Here is a 22366-nt window from a genome sequence, read left to right as displayed (position 1 = left end):
ATACCAATCACCACACAAAGGTTTTACATCCAACAAGTAAGCATTCATGAGAAGAGACTGACTTTCAGGTAAATAAGGCAAGCAGGCATCACATGAAGAAGGATGAGACTTATTTTAGTCGACAGAAGGAGAAATAGACTAGACATATGTTGGATTTTACCCTAGGAGTCTTAAACAATCAGTAAGCACATAATATCAAAGCAAAGAAAAAAGCCTGCCTATAAATGGTAACAGTATTGGTATATAGAATTCATATAATCACAAGTTTATTCCTGGGAAGTAGCAGGTGTGCACGAAAGGCTCAAAAGACACATTATAATATCTTCTGGGATGTATTAGTTCGCTAAGAGATTCTAAGTCATGGGTTCCTGATAAGCAACAGTCTTTAAGTAAGCAATTACACTTAAACGTGAAGATGAGCAATCAATCAGGTTGGACATCTACAATAGGCATGCATTAAGGGCTAATAATGTCAAGGAAGAGCATATTAGGTTAAGCATTTAGGCAGTGTCGTCACATGATTTGTAGAGAAACAACAGGTGGTGTATAAGGGATTCAACAGGAAGAAAGCAACTTTAAGCAATGACATAGTTTCCAGGAAATTCGAACAAAATGCACTAAACATCAAACAAGTCATGAATCAATTGAGCTTAACTATGTGAAAATCAAGACTAAAACAGAATTAAAACTACATGTAGGCATCAAAACAAGCAGGTCTATACATGAAGTGGCATAATCATTAAACTCAGAAGAACCCCAGTAATGCTAATACACATAACACAATCAGAGGGAAGTAAGATTACAAGAGTATAAAGTACTAACCAGTTGCAAACAAAGTAAACAAAGAGTGATGAATGGCTGCGGTTACTGGAGAACGATGAAACCCCAAATTCCCGATGCTTCAGAGTTCACAAGACCTCGAGAAGGGCTCTGAGCAGTGCCTGCACCGGAGGAAGTCGTTTAATAGTATTATGGCCTTAGCTTTCAGCCGACCAGAATTCAACAGTTTCAGAAAACATTCGAGTGTAACAGAATAAGAGAGCGAATAAAAGAGGAGAATAGTAAGAGTAATAGCAGTAATGAGGTCCGTTAAAAGGGATTAGAAGTGGGGTTTATATAGTAGTGGAAATTGAAAAAACAAACAAGGAAATATAATCAATCAAACACAAAATAAGGAAAGAAGAGCATGCAAAATAAATTTAGAACCAAATTAGGAGAAAAAATCAGGCAAACCCTAGTTCTACCCAAAATCTCAAATTGGCCGAAGAATCTTGGTGAGTCAAACCTATAATAATATTGTCATGAATGTATATAGATGAAAAATCGTCTGAATCTTGAAGAGCGAGTCTGATTTCTCTTGACTCAGAAGATTGGTACTTTTCAAAAATGGGGCAAGTACTATGTAATACCATAATCTTGTAAGGAACAACGAGATAACCCATAAAAGGTAAGTGAATCATGGCAGGAATCCATGAATTGATCGGGTTCGGAGAAGGTTGGTGAAGGCGTCTAGGGTTTGTCAAGGAGGGAGGAGGAGAGACGAAGGAAATGAGGGCGACGGTCTTAGGAAAATGGAGATTAGGGTTTGAGGTTGGGTAATTAAAAGTGGTAGAGTAGTTGTGGGTCGTTGATCTTTGGCCAAGATTAAAAATCGAGCGGAGCAAGTTAGTTTAACGGGTCGCGACCGGGTTAAGGTTAAAGGGGTCGTCTGGTTTGGGCTGGGGAGATTGAGCTTAAAAGTTTTGGACGGTTGGACCATTAAATTGGTCCATAATTGGCTCCAAATAAGACTACAAATTAAATACATGAAAAAATTTAAAAAGTTATTTAAAAAACAATTAACAAAATAATAAAATATTTTTTGTGTATTAAGATGCTTGAAAACAATAATTTAATATATAAAAATACTATTTTAATATAAATAATATAATAAATATAATTATGTATATAATATAAGTTGTTATTGCCAAAATTATGTAAATAGCTTTAAAATACAAATATAACTATATGGAAATGAGGTAAAATATTATGAAACATATATGTGGATACAATAATAAATTTGGATGATTAAGTCATCATAAAAATAATTTAAATGGGTAATTAATGCATATTCAAGTAATTAAAATGCAAGAAAATCAATTCTAAAACTTAAAAAAAATTATGAAAAATTATAGAAAATATTTGTATAATTCTTGCAAATTAAGTAATGATGCAACATGATATTTTGAAAGTATATATACTTATTCGGAAAATATGAGGGCAAAATTGGGTATCAATAATTATTATGGGATCGGGATACACGCCGCAGTGGGCGATATTGGCTTTATATTAGAGCTTGTGCAAGATCCGACCCTCCGGAGTCTGACATACTAGAAGTGAGCGCATTTACCGTATAGTGCTAAGTGACTGAGTGTGATGAGTGAGAGTTGAGGCAGTCGGATTGAGTATTCTGAGAGTGTGAGTACATGAGGTTATCATTGTGATGCATTACATGTGACATGCACATTTGACATATAGATATAGAGATGTAATATACCTCATATCAGTCACTCTTGGCTTATTTTATCCTTGTTGAGCTTAAACTGTTAAATATTTGAAAGCAATGTCTACATTTCTGAACTGTCTACAAACTGATTATTGGATTTTTCATTATGTTATTACTATTATTATCTGAATTTGGACTATACCTATATGAGCTCGTCACTGTTTTCAACCCAAGGTTAGTCCTATTACTTATTGAGTACGTTGTACTCATACTACACTCTGCACTTTGTGTGCAGATTCAGGTATTTCTGGGCACGACAGTTGCTAGATTTCGGAGCTTCATCTGTTTGGAGACTATTGGGGTAGCTGCCTTGGCGTTCGCAAACTTCGACTCTCCTTCTTTTCGGTTTATAACACTGTTCTATTTTTCTAAATAGTTGTTTTAATAGTTAGACTGTATTATCATTTAGATGTTCATGTACTTAGTGGCACCCGAATTTTGCAATGTTATATTTGAGTCGCAGTATTTCTTATCGGCTATTATGAGAGTTATTACTGTTAAACTTGTTTCATCTTATTTTCAATATAAAATTGTGTAGTTAATTGTGATTGTCGGCTTGCCTAGTTCTGTGTTAGGCGTCATCACAATATGTTGAGTTTTGGGTCGTGACATTTAATTTATTCAAAAGGTTACTTATCATTAATCTCATTTACAGCTTGCCTTATTAAATAGAATTGCCCGCAATTACCTTTTAAATTTTAAATAATATGATTTATAAATATTTTTTACACAACTTATGATCTACATTTAGGGGTCGTTTGGTAGGATGCACTAGATAAGCTAATGCATGCATTGACTTTGTATATTAATAATACATTGTTTGGTAGACATTTTGAACCTATGCATTAGTTATGCAAGCATTAGTTATACATCCTATTTGGTATTATCCTATGCATAACTAATGCATAGAAAACAATGGTATTAGCAATGCAATGGGTTTTAATGCATGCATTAGCTTAGTTAAAGACAAAATTGTCCTTCAAAATTTATGCTTGATTAAAATATGCTAGTTAGTATATTAATGCAAGTTCAAAATAATCCAAATAGTGAGAAATAAAATTATATCCCTAAGTAAATAAATAAATACTTAGCATATTTCCTTTTTTATAAATAAATATTTAATTTTATTTTACAATATAGTAGACAAATAAAATAATTTTTTTAAACTTTTTCATTTAAAAACATTTCTCAACATATGTTTCTTTTAAAAAGTTAGAGTGTGGACTAGTTTTGAGGGCATTTTTGTAAACAAACAATTCTTTTAGAAATTGTGCAATATTTTAATACATCAAACTAAACAATGGATAAGAAATATGTAAGCATAACTAATACCAGCATAACTAATACCAACATTACTAATACACCCTATTCAGCATTATTGACCGAGGATTGCCACCAACTACGAGAAGAAGTGGCTCGACTACTCAACAAAGGACACCTTCGGGAATTCCTTAGCGATCAGGCCAAAGATCAGTTCCGAGAAAGGGAGGCAACCAAGAAAAATGAGGCAAACGAGCCGCAACACGTCATCCATATGATCGTGGGCATAGTATCGGGTGTGGCCTCCCCTTCTAGGGCGACCTCTATCTTCCCGACCTCCGCCTCTAGCTGGCTGAGCAGGTGGGGTAGCAACTGGAGGTGTAACCATAGCTTGAGAACTGTGAGGGCACCCATACCAAACGACCCCTTGCAATTTTACACGGTTCGGTAGCATTATGTTTGGATCCTAGCTTTTCTCATTCCTCGGTTACGCCAAATCAAAAGGTGTTAGCAGAACGAAAATATATGTCCGCATCAATTGATTTTGTGTAAATGCAGGAAACCTTCTTCCTGTTTATTAGAAAAGATCCTACGTTGTTCTTACACTCTCAATACTGAACTAGCAATGCATTCGTTTCCACAAACGGTAAGCTTCAATGATCGATCGAATTCATGTTTAACTTGTTCCCGAAATTGATTTGCCTCTGTTTCACTTTTATTTCGGTGCTCAGTATTCGTTATTTATTTGTTGCTAAACGATTTGTTGATTGTAACTGGTTTACTAAATTTTGGGTATCTGAGTATTGATTTAGTTGATTTTAGATTCAATTTGACACATTGTTCGATGATTTCATGTGGTTTCTGTTCCCAATTACCTGCTGAACACGTTTTCGATGAGAGCTTTCTGACAATATATGGAATGGTTTGCAGTGTAAGCAAATCGGTAATTTGGTTCAGATTAATTATTCGCAAAAGTGTCTTCACTAAGCACGCGTTAAGATTTTGTTTAAAAATTTGGGTAGAAAAGGGAAAACCACATATTGATGGGACTATTGATCCCTCGGGAATTATTCCTTGGATTTCAGGGAGGAAGTGATCGAGCTAAAAGGATTTACAAGATAAATATTTTTTCTATAAAAGCAGCTTATATTATTTTGGTGTGAAGAAATTCTTGCCTGTTAACTCCTATGTAGGACAAATTTTATTTTGATTGGTCATTGCTCGTGCAAATTTAATAAAGATATGTAATCTTCTGTTTGGCTCTTGATTGAGCATTACTCGTGCAAATTGAGTAGTCAGCCGATTTACATATGTTATATATTTGCACAAAGTAGCTTTTTGTGATACTCGGGTAAGTTCTTTAGCATGATTGCCTTCCACCAAGTGATTACATCTTCCCCTTGGTTTTTTTTTGCATGAATTCCTTACTTGTTTTCTCTGCCTTTAGTCGACAAAGGGGAGGTTAATTTGGATAGCTGGTGATTTCTACTGGAAATACGAAAACCATATCTCACCTTGAGCTTGATCAAACAATGTATTAAAGGAAGAAATTTCTCACAGGCTCAGCTGATTTTGTGAAAAGCTCACTTTGACTCTGTTTTTGTAGCGGTGATTTCTCACCTAAATTATACTTGCAAAATAAATATTTGAAGTTCTTACCAGATGGCTGATGGGAAGGATAGTCGACCACTTGTTATTGACAATGCAACTGAAATGAGCAAGGTTAGTTAGAACAAACTGCTTGCTATTTCAGCTCTATGCATTGTTGTGCCAAAGTCCCACATCGGTGAAGTACCCTATAAAAGGAGGCCTAATGTTTAGGATTTAAACACACCTCTCATTTGCCTTCTCATCTTCTTAAGACATTTGTATCTTCTCTCTTTAATATTATTTCACTTGTATTTTGGAGTGGAATAAAATATTGGTTGTGTCCGAGTAAGTAGGCAAAATTGGCCGAACCTCATAAATTCTGGTGTTCCTTTTATTGTTGTATTATTGTCTTATTTATTATTTAGTGGCTACCATAATTTTTGGTATAGTAGTTGTGACTCTTTCACACTACATACATTTGGCTTCTGCAACAATTGGTATCAGAGCCAAGGTTCTATCTAAGTATGCTCTATGGTTGCAGCATAGTCTTATCTTCTACATCGGAAAAGATTTATCTTGGTAACTGAGTCAAGGTTCTGTCTGAGTATGCTATGTGGTTGCAGCTTAGTTTGATCTTCCACACCAGAAAAGAAATAATCTTGATTTGTGTCGCCAGCTATTAAATAATATTTGTGTCAAAAATGGGAGACAATAAACAAGAATCTACATCAAGTGTCAATAATACGTCATCGTTGACATCTTCGCTTATGAAAAGAATTGTGTCAAATGCGAAATTTGCGGTATAAATTTTTGACGGGTCAGGACATTTTGGGATGTGGCAAGGCGAGGTTCTAGATGTCCTTTTCAACAAGGGCTAGATCTTGCCACTGAAGAAAAGAAACCAGATGTTATTGGAGAAGAAGATTGGAAAATTATAAACTATGTTGCTTGTGGTACCATTCGATCCTACCTTGCTAGAGACCAGAGATATCCATACACAAAGGAAACTTCTGCAAGTAAATTATGAAAAGCACTGGAGGATAAATTTTTGAAGAAAAACAGTCAAAATAAATTATACATGAAGAAGAGACTGTTTCGCTTCACCTATGTTCTTGGTACCACAATAAATGAACATATCACCAGTTTCAATAAGTTGGTCACAGATTTGCAAAATATGGACGCAACTTTTGATGATGGTAACTTGGCCTTGATGTTATTGGGGTCACTTCCTGATGAGTACGAACATCTTGAAATTACTCTACTCCATGGAAATGACAAAGTTTCTCTCAGAGAAGTTTGTTCGGCTTTGTACAGCTATGAACAAAGAAAGAGAGAAAAACAGAAGGGCGGAGAAGGAGAAACACTGATTGTGAAGGGTCGTCCTCAAAATCAAACGAGGACAAAGAAGGGAAGATCCAAGTCAAGATCTAGACCTAGCAAAGATGAATGTGCTTTTTGTCTAGAAAAGGGGCACTGGAAGAACGACTGTCCGAAGTTGAAGAATAAGGCCAAACATAACAATGGAAAGGCCATTATGGATTCAAATATAGCTGATTTTGATGATTCAGACTTCTCATTAGTTACAATAAAGTCATCAACATCATCAGACATATGGTTGATGGACTCGGTTTGTAGCTATCATATGTGTCCCAATAGGGACTGGTTCGTGGATTTTCAAGAAGGAGAATATGGAGTCATCCACACAGCAGACAACAACCCTCTTACCTCATATGGCATTGGTTCAATACGATTAAAGAACCATGATGGAATGATCAGAACATTAACAGATGTTCGATATGTACCGGGTTTGAAGAAGAATCTCATCTCTGTGGGAGCCCTAGAATCAAAAGGGTTCAAATCATTGTAGAAAATGGAGTGATGAGAACATGCTCCGGTGCACTAGTGGTAATGAAGGCCAATCGGAAGAATAATAACATGTACCACTATCGTGGTAGTACAATTATTGGGACAGCGACAGTGACATCCAGTGACGACAAAGAGGCAGAAGCAGCCAGGCTATGACACATGCGCTTGGGACATGCTGGAGGAAAATCCTTGAAAACTCTATCAGATCAAGGATTGTTAAAAAGAGTAAAGACTTGCAATTTGGAGTTTTGTGAGCATTGTGTCAAAGGGAAACAGACAAGGGTTAAATTTGGTACAGCGATCCATAATACTTAAGGCATTTTGGAATATGTACACTCTGATGTTTGAGGTCCTTCCAAAACATCTTCATTGGGTGGAAAACACTATTTTGTAACCTTTGTTGATGATTTTTCCCGAAGAGTGTGGGTGTATACAATGAAGAGGAAAGATGAAGTGTTGGGAATTTTTCTCAAATGGAAAACGATGGTGGAGAATCAAACAGGCAGGAGGATCAAGTGTATTCGCACAGACAATGGAGGTGAATACAAAAATGATCATTTCAATAAGGTCTGTGAAAATGATGGCATCGTCCGACACTTCACTGTCAGACATACACCACAACAGAATGGAGTGGCAGAACGTATGAACCGGACCTTGCTGGAGAAGGTACGGTGTATGTTGTCTAATGCTGGCTTGGGCAAAGAATTTTGGGCTGAGGCAATTACATATGCATGCCACCTCATTAATCGTCTACCATCTGCTGCTATTGACGACAAGACACCATTTGAAAAATGGCATGGAAAGCCTGCTGTAGATTATGACTCTTTGCACGTGTTTGGCTTAACTGCATATTATCATGTGATAGAGTCAAAATTGGATCCAAGGGCAAAGAAGGCTATTTTTATGGGGATTACTTCTGGAGTCAAATGATACCGCTTATGGTGTCCTATGAAAAAGAAAGTAATATTCAGCAGGGATGTTACCTTTGATGAATCTGCTATGGTAAATAAGGTAACAGAAGATACCAAACAAAATGAGGGTGTTTCTAAGTAGGTGGAGTTTGAGGGAAAATTTATTTTTCCTACACAAGAAGCAGATGATTAAACAAATGAAGATTATCCTCCGGAAGAAGAGCCAGTAGAGAGGGAGATTCCAACTTAGAAACCTCAACAACAACTTGAATCAATAGCAACTAGCAGACCAAAAAGGACAATAACAAAACCTGTTCGTCTAGAGACGGTTGCTTGTGCCGCCTCAATTGTAGCTGATGATGTTCCTACCACTTATAAAGACGCAGTCCAAAGTTCAGAAGAAGATAAGTGGAGGATTGCCATGAATGATAAAATGCAATCCCTTTATCAGAATCATACATGGAGATTGACCAATCTCCCGAAGAGAAAGAAAGCAATTGGGTGCAAATGTGTATTTGCAAAGAAAGAAGGATTTCCTAACCAAGAAGATGTTCGCTACAAACCAAGATTGGTGGCCAAAGGATATGCTCAAAAGGAGGGAATTGATTACAATGAAGTGTTTTCTCCAGTTGTAAAACATTCCTCCATTAGAATTATGTTGGCTTTGGTAGCACAGTTGGATTTGGAACTAGTTCAGATGGATGTAAAAACTGCGTTTTAACATGGAAACTTGGAGGAGGAAATCTACATGACTCAGCCAGAAGGATTCAAAGTTGTTGGAAAGAAAAATATGGTGTGCAAACTTGAAAAAGCATTGTATGGATTAAAATAATCTTCTAGACAATGGTACAAACAATTTGACAAGTTTATGTTGCGGCAAGGGTACAAGAGAAGCAAATACGATCATTGTGTGTATTTGCGCAAGCTTAAAGATGGTTCCTTTGTATATTTTCTCCTAATATGTTGATGATATGTTGATAGCTTCCAAGAATTCGGAAGAAATTAATAAGTTGAAGATTCAACTGAAGAAGGAGTTCGAGATGAAGGATCTGGGTGAGGCAAAGAAAATTCTTGGCATGGAGATAATAAGAGATAGACGTTCAAAGAAACTCTGTTTATCTTAGAAAGAATATTTGAAAATAGTACTACAACGTTTTGGCATAGATGAGAAGACTAAGCCAGTTAGTACTCCACTTACTCCCCATTTTAAGCTAAGTACTACTATGTCGCCAAATGATGAAGCTGAACGAGAGTATATGTCAAAGGTACCATACGCAAATGCTGTTGGTACCTTGATGGTCTGTACGAGACCTGACATTTCACAAGCTGTTGGCGTTATTAGCAGATATATGCATAATCCAGGAAATAAGCATTGGCAAGCTGTAAAGTGGATTCTACGGTATATTCATAATACTGTAGATGTTGGGTTAGATTTTGAGCAGGAATGCAATCAGTCTGTTGTTGGATATTGTGACTCAGATTTTGCGGGTGATCTGGACAAACGAAGATCAACTACTGGTTATGTGTTTACTTTTGCAAAGGCATCAGTTAGTTGGAAGTCTATTTTGCAGTCAACAGTTGCTTTGTCTACAACAGAGGCAGAGTACATGGTTATTACAGAGGCTGTGAAGGAGGCAATTTGACTTTAGGGATTGCTAAAAGAGCTTGGTATTGGACAAAAAAGTATCACAATTTTTTGTGATAGTCAAAGTGCTATTCAATTAGCGAAGAACCAAGTTTATCATGCAAGGACGAAGCACATTGATGTTCGGTGTCATTTCGTACGAGAAATCATAGGAGAATGTGGAGTCACGGTGAAGAAAATTCATACTACAGAGAATCCTGCTGATATGCTGACAAAAGTGGTGACTGCGGTCAAGTTTCAACATTGTTTGGATTTGATCAACATTGTTGAACACTGAAGATTGAAGATGAAGACACAACCAAACTTTGTTATTGAGAGAAAATTGAAGATGTAGAATTTTGCCAAGGTGGAGATTTGTTGTGCCAAAGTCCCACATCGGTGAAGTACCAATTTTGGGTGGTACTTCACCCAATAAAAGGAGGCCTAATATTTAGGATTTAAGCACACCTCTCATTTGCCTTCTCATCTTCTTAAGGCATTTGTATCTTCTCTCTTTAGTATTATTTCACTTGTATTTTGGAATGGAATAAAATATTGGTTGTGTCCGAAGAAGTAGGAAAAATTGGCCGAACCTCGTATATTCTGGTGTTCCTTTTATTGTTGTATTATTGTCTTATTTATTATTTAGTAGCTACCATAATTTTTGGTATAGTAGTTGTGACTCTTTCACACTATATACATTTGGCTTCCGCAACATGCATGGTGTTAGCTGTATCGCTCAACCTACTAATGAACAATAGCTGCATCGTTTGTTTCTTTAGGCAGGTTTTGCTGGGGATGATTCTCCAAGGGCTGTTTTCCCAAGCATAGTTGGTCGTCCTCGTTATACTGCCGTCATGGTCGGAATGGGACCAGATGCCTATGTTGGTTATGCCGCTATGTCTAAAAGAGGGGTTCTTTGACATTGAAATATCCCATTGAGCATGGTATAGTAAATAACTGGGATGATATGGAGAAAATGTTGCATCACACATTCTACAATGAGCTCGGTGTTGCTCCCGAGGAGCATCCTGTTCTTCTGACTGAGGCACCACTTAACCCCAAGCGAAACATAGAGAAAATGACTCAAATCATGTTTGTGGAATTCAATGTTCCAGCCATGTATGTCGCAATCCAGTTTGTTCTTTCTCTCTTTGCTAGTGGTCGTACAACTGGTAAGCAGCAGATGGAATACCAACATATGTTTGCTCTCTACTGTTTTAATCAGTCACTAAATCTTTTACTATTTGCAACAAGGTATTGTGCTTGATTCTGGTACTAGTGCGAGCCAGTGTCCCAAACTATGAGGGACATGCACTTCCCCATGCTATCTTGTGTTTATGTCTTGGTGGTCGTGATCTTACCGATTATCTCAACGATATTGTCATGAATCTCAAGGAGGGTTGTTATTTATCACGCATTGCCTTTGCATTGGAAATTATTCGTCATATGGAGAGGATTGCTTATGTTGCCCTGGATTTTGAACAAGAGATTGAGAAGGCAAAAAAATTCCCAAAATCAGTAGAGAAGGTCTATGAGCTTCCTGATGGAAAAATCATAACTCTTGGTGCGGGGAGGTTCCGCTGCCCTGAAGTCCTATTCCAGCCATCATTGGTTGAAAAGGAAGCGACAGGAATTCATGAGAAAGTATACAACTCAATCATGAGATGCGATATTGATATTAGGAAAGATTTATTTTCAAACGTTGTGCTTATTGGTGGATCAACTATGTTTCCTGGCATAGCAGAACGTCTGAGCAAGGAAGTCACTGCTCTTGGTCCAAGCAGCATGAAGATCAATATGGTTGCACCGCCTGAGAGGAAGTACAGCGCCTGGATTGGAGGATCAATTTTAGTCCCTCAGTACTTTCAAACAAGTTAGTTTCTTTTTGCTTTATTTTATTGATCAATGAATCAAATCTGTTAAGTCCAAGTCTCAAATAACTATGAACGTCTTCTTGTTAACTCTTTAAAGCTTAAGTGATACAGCACTAATATCTACGTCCCATACAGATGTGTATAACGAAGGGCGAGTATGATGAAATTGGTCCCTCTATTGTCCACAGGAAGTGTTTCTGAGCTTGGTGAGAACTTAAAATCCTCTTTATTTAACAATTCCTTCGAATGAATGCTTTATTTTAAGTCACACTGACCTGTTTCTCTTTTGAAGTAATACCCAATCCTGTGAGCAGTTTTTTGCTATTCTTGCTTGGCGTGGCTTTGTTCTTTCCTTTGTAATTTAGCTAGTAAGCAGGAAACTGGTGGATCGTCCGTGACTAACTATATTTCTGTTCGGGTTAAGAGCAGCTGGTTATATAAGCAAACTTTTCAGTAATGAGGAATGTGGATTAGCTATCCTTTGTGAACAATAATTGCAAGAAAATATATCGGTGAGTAGTTGTGGAATTGCTTAAGGGTATTCTACTTGCGTTCGGAATTGTTTTTTATTTAGCTTTGAAGATGTTATACTCATCTGTTATCACTTTACAAGCAGAGAATATGTTCATACTTTTCTGTTGTTGTAGGAGATACGAATGGATGCAAATATAGTTTGAAAATTCAATATACATAAGAGGCATTTTTCTCCACTTGGGCAAGAAAATAAGTGACTGTTGACTGCGGATACAATTTTCGTTAGAGAAAGGCAGTGCACCAAATTATCAACTGCAATGTTACTCTATAATTTTTTTTTTTTTTTTGGTTTCATTACTTTTTACTTTTGGTCTCTTTTAACCTAATTAAAATTTTTGTTATTTTTTATAGAAGTTCCTTATATTTATCCAATAACTTGTATCCTCATCCAATTAAGATTAGAGGGTTCCCTTCTGAGAAATCCAATGGTTTGAAGTTACGTTGTATTCCAACTTCCAGGTATTCTGTTTTTGGTACTATATATAAGGTTGGTCAATCTGTTGACCTCTTAATAGATGAGAAGGGAAAGCACAAAGAGAAAAAAAAAACTAGAATATTTAGATACATGTGATTAATATCAATGGGTGCATGAAGTGGTAGTTGAAGTGAACTTTCAGCAACTTGAAACTACAAAGTCAAAGATTTCAGACTTTGCAGTTCGGTTGGGCAAGCCAGCAGGGTAAATGTCATATGGGGCACCTTTCCTTTAAAATCTATTTAATTTCTTTTCCTTTGAAAGAAAAAAAATTGGTTAACTTGTTCAATGATCATGTGTGTGTATATATACACACACATATAAAGCCTCATTGGAGATGTATATAAATGTAAGAATGTCAAAAATGAAGATTAAGAAAGACAGATTTTAACATAAAATAAAAGGCACAATTTCGATTAAGTCTCAGGAAGCGACTATTTATTCCTATTTGGTAATTTAGGATCATTCTTAAGAGGAAATGGTTTATCATGTCTCTTACAATTTAAACAGAAGAATACGACCCACGAAGTATCTCTTGTGTTTTATGTTCTTTGACATAAAACGAAAAAAAAGTTTTGTAAACAACCATACCAATTGACCCCAAAGAAAGGAAATTGCCACGATCCAAAAACCACATAGTCGTGATGGCACCTAACTCTAATGCTAGGTAAGCCAAATGTAGAATAAGGTAACTCAAATGATAGATTATTAATAACAAGAAATAAAATGATTGAATTCTATACAACCTTCCAAGGACTGGTGGTACAAGTCATGAGCCACTATAATTTAGATTTACAAACTGAAATGAAGAATAGGTACAATATCTATTTGAAATTTACATAAACAGAGTTTAAGTCCTAAACTACAATGAACAAGAGGTAGCTTGAATCTGGAACGCTGGAACGTCTTCAGAGCAAGGCTTCATCTTCCACAGCTACGCGGCTCTAAGATCTGCACCCAAGGTGCAGAAGTGTAGCATGATTACAACCAATTGTTAGGGATATAGTAGATACGCTCTAGATCCAATATCATATTTGATGATTTGAACATATTTTTGCAAGCGTTATTTGATATAAAAATATATGGCATTTGATATTCTTTTATCATAGTTATTTTTAATTATTTGATTAACTTGATAAGGTCCTTGATTAAATTTTGAAACTTGACATTATGATGGAGACCATGATAATGAGAGTGAAGTTTCTTATAATTTAATCTAAATTTGTTCTTGATCATAGGATTATTAATTTGGACATTAGTAATCCGGTTAGATCAATATTTATGTGATCGTCTTTATTGGATAAAGATTAGTTGATCTCATTAACTAAATCACATAGATAGATGATGCATATAGAGATATGATCATTGAACCGACTCATTGGATAATTCCTAATGGTTAGAATTACCATAAATGTCAATAGGATATTATCTTGAAGAATGTGATGTAAAAATTTCCTTTGACCTGAAATCGTCATAGTAATTGACAAGTTATTTATTGTGCTTTGATACCAGACACCTATAGCCCTAGGACGATAGTTGAAAGGATATTGGGTATGATTAAATGCTTGTAGAATTAGTGATTGATTAAGATGGAATCTGTCAACTCTTGATAATGAGTTTAAGCTCCATGTTGTCATGAACTATAAACGACCAAACTAAGACCTTGGCCAGGGTGATTGAATGAAAGAAGAAAAGAGTTTCTTAGGTCATTCAATGGTCGATTATATTTGACATGCACACATAGTTGGTCGCCTATTAGGATTTGACAGTTGAACCATATCCTAGGGTGATCCAGAGCTATAAGGACAGAAGGAATTACTACATTATTCTTCTACTGGTTCTTGAGAGTAAATTATAAACTTCATGTTATCCGGTCGTTAAGTAGTGTTGCTAGACGCCACCCTTGATTAGTATATTGATGTGATCAATTTACTACCGGTTCAGTATTGAACTTATGGGATCATACACTAATTAACGAGTGTTCTGATCTTTGCTAAAGGATTAATTAACTTATTATTTGATAATTAAATTAAGGAATTTAATTAGTCAAAAAAATTTAGTTATTAGTCTAAATAAAATATTATTATATTCTTTGCTAGCATAGAGGGTATGATTAATATTGTGAACAAATTGAAGTTTTCTATTTAAAATAAAAAATTAAATTATATCTCTTGGTTAAAATATATATGTGATATATATAATTAACACTTATTTTATATAAGAGATGTTATATAAAATATTAATAAAGTCTTGTTAGTAAATTTAATTTTGAATTGGATTAATTAATTGTGAAAAGTCCATATGGACTTGTCGGCAATTTTGAACCCATTTGGAATGGGATTATATTTCCAGTAAGAAAATATTAATAAAAAGGTTTGATGAAACTTTATTAAGTGAATTTCGATTCACGTAAAAGTCCATAAAAGGACATCTGCCACCTCAAATTTGGTTTCATTGTTTTCAATAGAAAATTCCAATGTTTGGAATTGGACTTCATGGAAAGTCCATGAAATCGACAGTAACGTTGCCTATTGAGAATGGGATTACGAATTCTTCCTAGAAAATTCTATCACGTTTTTTTAGAATAAATTCTTACCATAAGTAAATTATTAGCTCAACCAAATATGAAAAAAGTTTGTAGGTGATGCTATATAAAGGGTGATGGAGAAAATTTGCCGCATTATTAATTCTTGAGAAGAAAACACTTTGTGAAAGTGAGAGTGCAATACAAAGCCAAGAGAGAAAATACAATTACAAGAAAGGTGTTTTTTGTTCTTCTAACATTGAATTGAGATTTTTGAGAAAAATTTCAACACAATACTCTTCGTTCAATTTGTTTGCGGGTTTCGTTGATCAAATGGTTGATAGCAAGGATTGGTCTCGGTGTGGATACGCATAGAGTCTTCGCACTATCGAAGAATTTAAAATGACACTTTCTTCATCAGGTACGTCTCTGATCTATTGACATGTAAATAAATTTTAAACATGAAAAGATCTGCCTAGGATTGTTATTGTCTTCCGCTGCGTGTTATGAATATCTATACGCAATCCTTCACCAACCCCATGTACTCAGTAAGTATCTTAACTAACCTCGGTGAAGCAGTGACGAGGTTTTAAGTTAAAAGATACCCACTTATTATTTTTACTTGTGTAAATGATAAGCAAAAAGAGCAATACGAGAAAGATACACAAATAATCACGTAATAATTGAAACAAGGATACAACTAAGAGGGACCCAAAATATCGTTACTCCTTAATCTCACAACACACTACGATAACAGGAATCAAAGACAAGAATAACCATAATACTTCTGTTCCATTGCAGTGCACAACCGGTCTCACATATATAATGAACATTGTTGCAGCGTGCCCATATCCCATATATATATATATATATATATATATATATATATATATATATATATATATATATATATCAAATAATATTAATTAAACAAAGAATATAATAAACACTGTTGCGGCGTGCACCCGATCCCAATTTTAATAGTATCATATGAAACCGCAACAACTCAAACGCGGGAAAAGTTCACAATGTGACACTAAGAAAACGAACACGCAATATTAAACTAGGTAATACAACTCAAACAGAGTAGAATGGGCAGTCCAATATCAAAAGCTAGTCTACCGTATATAATGACAAGGCTTCCACAAAACATAACAAACAACCAATCTAAAAGTCATTCAATCCAGTTAAGCAAGGAAGAGTACGACATGAAACGAGTAAAGATGTTTATCAAGAAAGAACAAGGATCAAATGAAGGCATTCAATATATGAAATCATGTAGAAAGTAGAAGCATGTAGCAAGTAAAGGTATTTAATCAGTAAAGGCATATAGTAAGTAAATGCATATAGTAAGTGAAGACATATAGTAAGTGAAAGTATGTAGTGAGTGAAGACATGTAGCAGGTTAAGGCATTTAACTATTAAGTCACGTGGCAATTAGAGGCATGTAACAGGTATGGGCTAATAACAAGTAAAGACATAAATTCGAAGAGGACATGTAATAGAAGTAAATCAAGTAAAAGTGTAGGTGTAAGAGTAACAAACAAGGTAAAGACAAAGCTATAACAGTAACAGGCCAAAGGGAAAACGCAGAAGTAACTACAAAAGGAACTCAAGCGGAGGGTATTATACAAAACAAAAAAACACTAATAGAAACCAAAGCAAAGAGCATGTAATTAGTACTTAACAAATGAGTAATCATAATGAGAATCCAACTTCCTTCCTTTCACACGGTAATAACCTACAAATCAATCTCATTTCAAACCGCACAAAAATCTCATCATGCCAACATCATATCAACCGCATGGAAATACCCATCGTGCCAAACATGCCCCCGAATGCCCCAATCATCATCTCTTATTAAGAATAAAGAAACTCAAGTAAAATGACAATAACAGATATAGATATAGGTTTGTGATATTACGATCAAGTTAGGTATGTAATGGATCTCAGAACATCACATTAAATCCCTAGCATGATTTCTAACAAAGTTAATTGAGTTTATTAATCATCAAATTAAATGAACCATACGTTAAGGGATCATTAAGTTCAACAAGGCACAAAGAAGCATATAATTTCCCCCTCTCGAGCATGAAAATTCCGGCACATGCATATATGTGATATTAGGCTATATAGAGATTAATTACACCTTAATATTACCATGCTTTATTGTTATTTTATAGGCAAGTTGCCAACAAAATGCTCTAAATGGTGTTCTTTTGTTTCGCAGGGAATATTCTAAGTGAGGAAGAACCACGGAGTATTTTGGAGGCAATAATGTGAAGAAAACGCTCACTCAAGAAGTACCGAGCACAAAGAAAGCAAAAAGATGTACTGAGCAAAATTCCACCGCGACCGCGGTGGAACCACGACAGATCAAGTGGCGAGGCAGAATGTGATGACCCGACCAGTCGTCTCATGAGTTACCGCTCCGTTTCCCCCATTTTTGCTTCTTTATGCTTCATTATCTATGTTTTATGTGGTCGAGTTGATTGGTTTGCGTTTGGTATGGTTATGGTAAGAAGTGAGACACTTAGTCTCTTTTAAGAAGGCTTAAGTTGAAAAAGTCAACCGGATGTTGACTTATGAGTTAGAGGGATCGGATGTGAGTTTCGATGGTTCGGTTAGCTTCGGGAGGTGATTTTTAACTTAGGAATGTGAGCGGAAGTGGTTTTGGAGGACCGGTGTAGAATTACACTTGAATTGGCGAAGTTAGTATTTTGGCGATTTCCGGTTGATAGGTGAGATTTTGATCCGGGGGTCGAAATGGAATTCCAAGAGTTGTTGTAGCTTCGTTATGTCATTTGGGATGTATGTGCAAAATTTCAGGTCATTTGGATGTAGTTTGTTTGGGTTTTTGATCAAAAGCGTGTTTCAGAAGTTTTTAGAAAAACTTAGATTCGATGTGAATTGGTGGTTTTAGTATTGTTTGTGGTATTTTGATGATTGGAACAAGTTTGCATGAGGTTTTAGGAGGTGTTGATGCTTTTGGTTGAGGTCCCGGGGGCCTCGGGTGAGTTTCGGGTGGTCAATCAAACCATTTTTGGAGTTGAGAAATTACAGAAAATCAGTCCAGCAGTTGCAGGTATTTTGGCCTTCGCGTTACGCGAAGGGAAGCTCACGTTCGTGAAGGGCTGGGATCTGGAAGCTACACGTTCGTGAGGGTCTAGGCCGCATTCGCGAAGGGTTCATCAGGCTGTCCATCGCATTCGCGATATGGTTTCGCCTTCGCGTAGGTATAGGAGGAGAGGCATCGCGTTCGCGACCTGCATGTCGCGTTCGCGTAGAATAAAAAGTGGTCAACGCGAATTTGTGCATCATGATCGCGAGGTGTTGACCGCGATCGCGAAGAAGGAATATCAGAACTGGGCAGTAAGTTTATAAAATATTTCATCCGCGATTTTGAGCCATTTTTCCACCATAGTTGATCATTTTGAGAGCTCTTTGAGGGAGATTGAAGAGGGATTCAAGGAGAATTGATTGGAGGTAAGATTTTTGAACCTAAAACGTGATTCTATTGTGAAATTAACCTAGAAATTCATGGAAATTTAGCTAAAAATAGAAGAACTAGGGCTTAGGATTTTGAAATTTTAAATTGGGATTTGAAGGGCCATTTGAGGTCGGATTTGAGAACTCTTGATATGTATGGACTCGTGGAAGGATAAGGAACCCGTTGATGTGAAAATTTCTGAGTTTCGAGAAGTGGGTCCGGGGCTCAGGTTTTGCTAATTTTAGGATTTTTGATATTTTTCGATTGTTTTAGGTTGGGTTATGTTCCCTTAGCATATTGTGACGTATTCTTTCTGGTTTTGGTCAGATTCGACGCGCGAGGAGACCGATTTGCGAGGCAAAGGCATAGCGAGCTAGAGTTTTTGCCGGTTCGAGGTGAATAATGAATGTAAATGATGTCCTGAGGGTTTGAAACCCTGGATTTGCACATCGTAGTGCTATATTGAGGTGAGACACGCGTTTGATGATGAGCGTGGGGTCATTTACTATTGGGGATTGTGACTTGGTCCATCCCGAGTGATGTTTTTACCGTGTATTTGATTGAAGATTATTTGTTATCATCATTATTTGGACTGATTGCCGTATTTGGGCTTCGTGCCAACTATTTGAACCCTCCGGGGAGTTTTATCACTATTTCCTCACTGTTTGACTTACTACTTGAACTCAGTTGTACAGTTTTCCACTGTTTTACAACTCAACCACTTTTACTCGGTTTTGAAACTAAAATGATATATTAAATGATGTTTTGGGCTGAGAACTACTATTTTACTAATGCCCGAGGGGCTTATATGATTTCTAGACTGAGTACGACCAAGGGTGAGATGTGAGGATACTATGGGATTGGGCTGCGCGCCGCAACAATGTTATACTGATATTGATATGAAGCCGAGGGACTAGATTTGATGCCACGAGATGACTTGATATTGCGCTTGGGCCGTAAGGGGCCCCTCCTAGAGTCCCAGTGAGCACCGTCGGTGAAATATAAGGATCAGGCTGCACGCCGCAGCGGGTACTATAGGGTACCGTTCTATGTGTTGATTTTCTCTATATGTCTATCACTTAACCGCTTATTTGTTGTAGCATTACCATATTTCGTTTCCATTGGTTTATTGCTTTCATATTACTTGTTTTAACTGCCCCATTATAGATTGCTTTGTGTTTTTCATGATTTCTTATTTTCAATCATTATTTATGCTTATTACTCACTAGGTCGGAGTACTCACATTACTTCCTGCACCTTGCATGCAGATCCAGGTGTTCCAGAGGCTGAGTGAGGATTTTTAGTCGATCAGTTCATATCCGGGAGCATCGAGGTAGTTGCACGGCATCCGCAGCCCGGATCCCTCCCTTCTATCCTTTCGTCTTATCCGCATTTCCTAGACTGATTATGTATTAGGCTGTTAAACTTTTACTAGAGGCTCGAGACTTGTAACACCAGATCTGTACGGGCTATGTAGTAGTATTATCATCTGAATTTTCGCATAATTAACTCGTTGTATTAAACTCTTATTAGGGTAATTTAGCAATTTAACTGTGTTAGCTGATAATGATTTTTTTGATAAGAAAACGGATTGAGGTTGTTAGTTGGCCAAGCTTGCCTAGCAGTGTGTTGGGCGCCATCACGACCTGGGTTGGGGTCTTGACAAGTTGGTATCAGAGCCAGGTTACATAGGTCTTGCAAGTCATGAGCCGGTTTAGTAGAGTCTCGCGGATCAGTACAGAGACGTCTATATTTATCCTCGAGAGGCTGCAGAACCTTTAGGAAAAACTTCACATTCTTGAAATTATTGTCGTGCGACTTTATTGATCCGAGAACTAAATTTCTGTTATTCTATTCTCTCACAGATGGTGAGGACGCGAGCTACCGGACGAGGTGGACAACCACCAGTGCCACCCACTGAGGCCACCAGAGGTCGTGGACGCGGTTGTGGACGCTGCAGAGGCAGAGCAGCGAGGGCAATACTTGTTAATCCACCAGCTGCCCCAGCTCTGAATCAGGCTCCAGCAGCACCAGTTCAGGCACCAGCTGTGCCCATCGTGATTCCGGGTCTTCAGGAGGCCTTGGCACAGATCTTATCAGTTTGCACTGGCTTAGCTCAAGAAGTTTCAGCCACTATCGCAGTAGCTACTTGACAGGCCGGGGGAGGCAATCAGACCCCCGCTGCTCGCACACCTGAGCAGGTAGTGCAGGGACTACAGACACCGAAGGCACCTCCAGCTCAATGCCAGTTCAGGAATTCGTAGTACCAGCTATGCCGGATGATGAGCAGCGTCATCTTGAGAGGCTTGGTAGGCTCCAGCCTCCGTCGTTCAGTGGTGCTGAGGGCAATGATGCCTAGGGTTTTCTTGATAAGTGTCAGCGGATGCTCCGTACAGTAGGGATTATTGAGTCTAGTGGCATGGCATTTACCACCTTTTAGTTCTCGGGGGCTGCCTTTACTTGGTGGGAGGATTTTGAGAGGTGTAGGCATGTCGGTGCAGCACCCCTTTCTTAGCAGCAGTTCTCCGCTCTCTTCTTGGAGAAGTATGTACTGCAGTCCTGCATAGAGGAGTTGCGTAGGCAGTTTGAGTGGTTGACGCAGGGGGATATGACTGTGACCCAGTATGAGATGAGGTTTTCTGAGTTGGATCATCATGCCATTTGGATGATTCCGTCAGATCGTGAGAGGATCAGGAGATTTGTGGATGGTTTTAACTACCATCTCCGTATTCTGATGACTAGAGAGAGAGTATTGGGTGCTACGTTCGAGGAGGTGGTTGATATTTCTCGTGAGATTGAGATGGTTCGCCGTCGGGAGCGAGAGGAGAGGGAGGCTAAGAGGCCTCGAGGATCGGGCAGTTATAGTGGTGCTCCTTCGAGGGGCCAGTTCTAACATGGTAGAGGTCGTTCTTTTAGGCCTGCTCAGTCGGCCCATCTAGAGTATCATGGGGCATCTTCAAGTCGTGGTCATCATGGGTCTCAACAGGGCCAGCCTTCATTCAGCGCCCTTCTAGCTCAGAGTTCATCTCGTGCCCCGTCAGCTCAGGGTTCTTCTGCGCCGAGTGCATCTACTAGTCACTCTGGTGTGAGGGGTTTCCTTCAGTCCCAATCTCTAACACCGGGTAGTTGTTATGAGTGCGAAGAGTTTGGACATATGAGGAGGCAGTGCCCTCGACTTTGTGATGATCAGTTTCAGCAGAGGGGTCAACCCTCGACTTCTGGTCCAGTTACTTCACCGCCTGCCCAGCCAGCTAGGGGCGGAGGCCAGGCAGCCAGGGGTTTCCCTAGAGGGGGAGGTCGATCAGGCGATGACTAGGCTCGTTTCTATGCTATTCCAAGCAGGACAAATGCTATTGCTTTAGACGTTGTCATTACAGGTATTGTTTCAGTCTGCCACAGGGATGCCTCTGTATTATTTGATCCCGGTTCCACCTATTCTTATGTGTCCTCATATTTTGCTCATTATTTGGGTATGCCTCGGGAGTTTCTTTCTTTACATGTTCATGTGTCTACCCCGGTGGGCGATACTATTATTGTGGACCATGTCTACCGGTCATGTGTTATGACTATTGGGGGTCTAGAGACCCGAGTTGATCTATTGCTATTGAGCATGGTGGACTTTGATGTTATTTTGGGCATGGATTGGTTATCTCCATGTCATGCTATTCTA

General features: G+C 37.7%; 1 pseudogene; it reads left to right on the top strand.

Moving 5' to 3' along the window:
* The first annotated feature begins 4020 nt into the window (after nt 1-4020).
* Nucleotides 4021-12563, top strand: LOC107759272 (actin-7-like; annotated as a pseudogene).
* The last annotated feature ends 9803 nt before the right edge of the window (nt 12564-22366 follow it).

The sequence above is a fragment of the Nicotiana tabacum genome, chromosome 16, assembly GCF_000715075.1.
Source record: "Nicotiana tabacum cultivar K326 chromosome 16, ASM71507v2, whole genome shotgun sequence".
Classification (NCBI taxonomy): domain Eukaryota; kingdom Viridiplantae; phylum Streptophyta; class Magnoliopsida; order Solanales; family Solanaceae; genus Nicotiana; species Nicotiana tabacum.
This window is presented reverse-complemented; position numbering and strand designations above follow the sequence as displayed.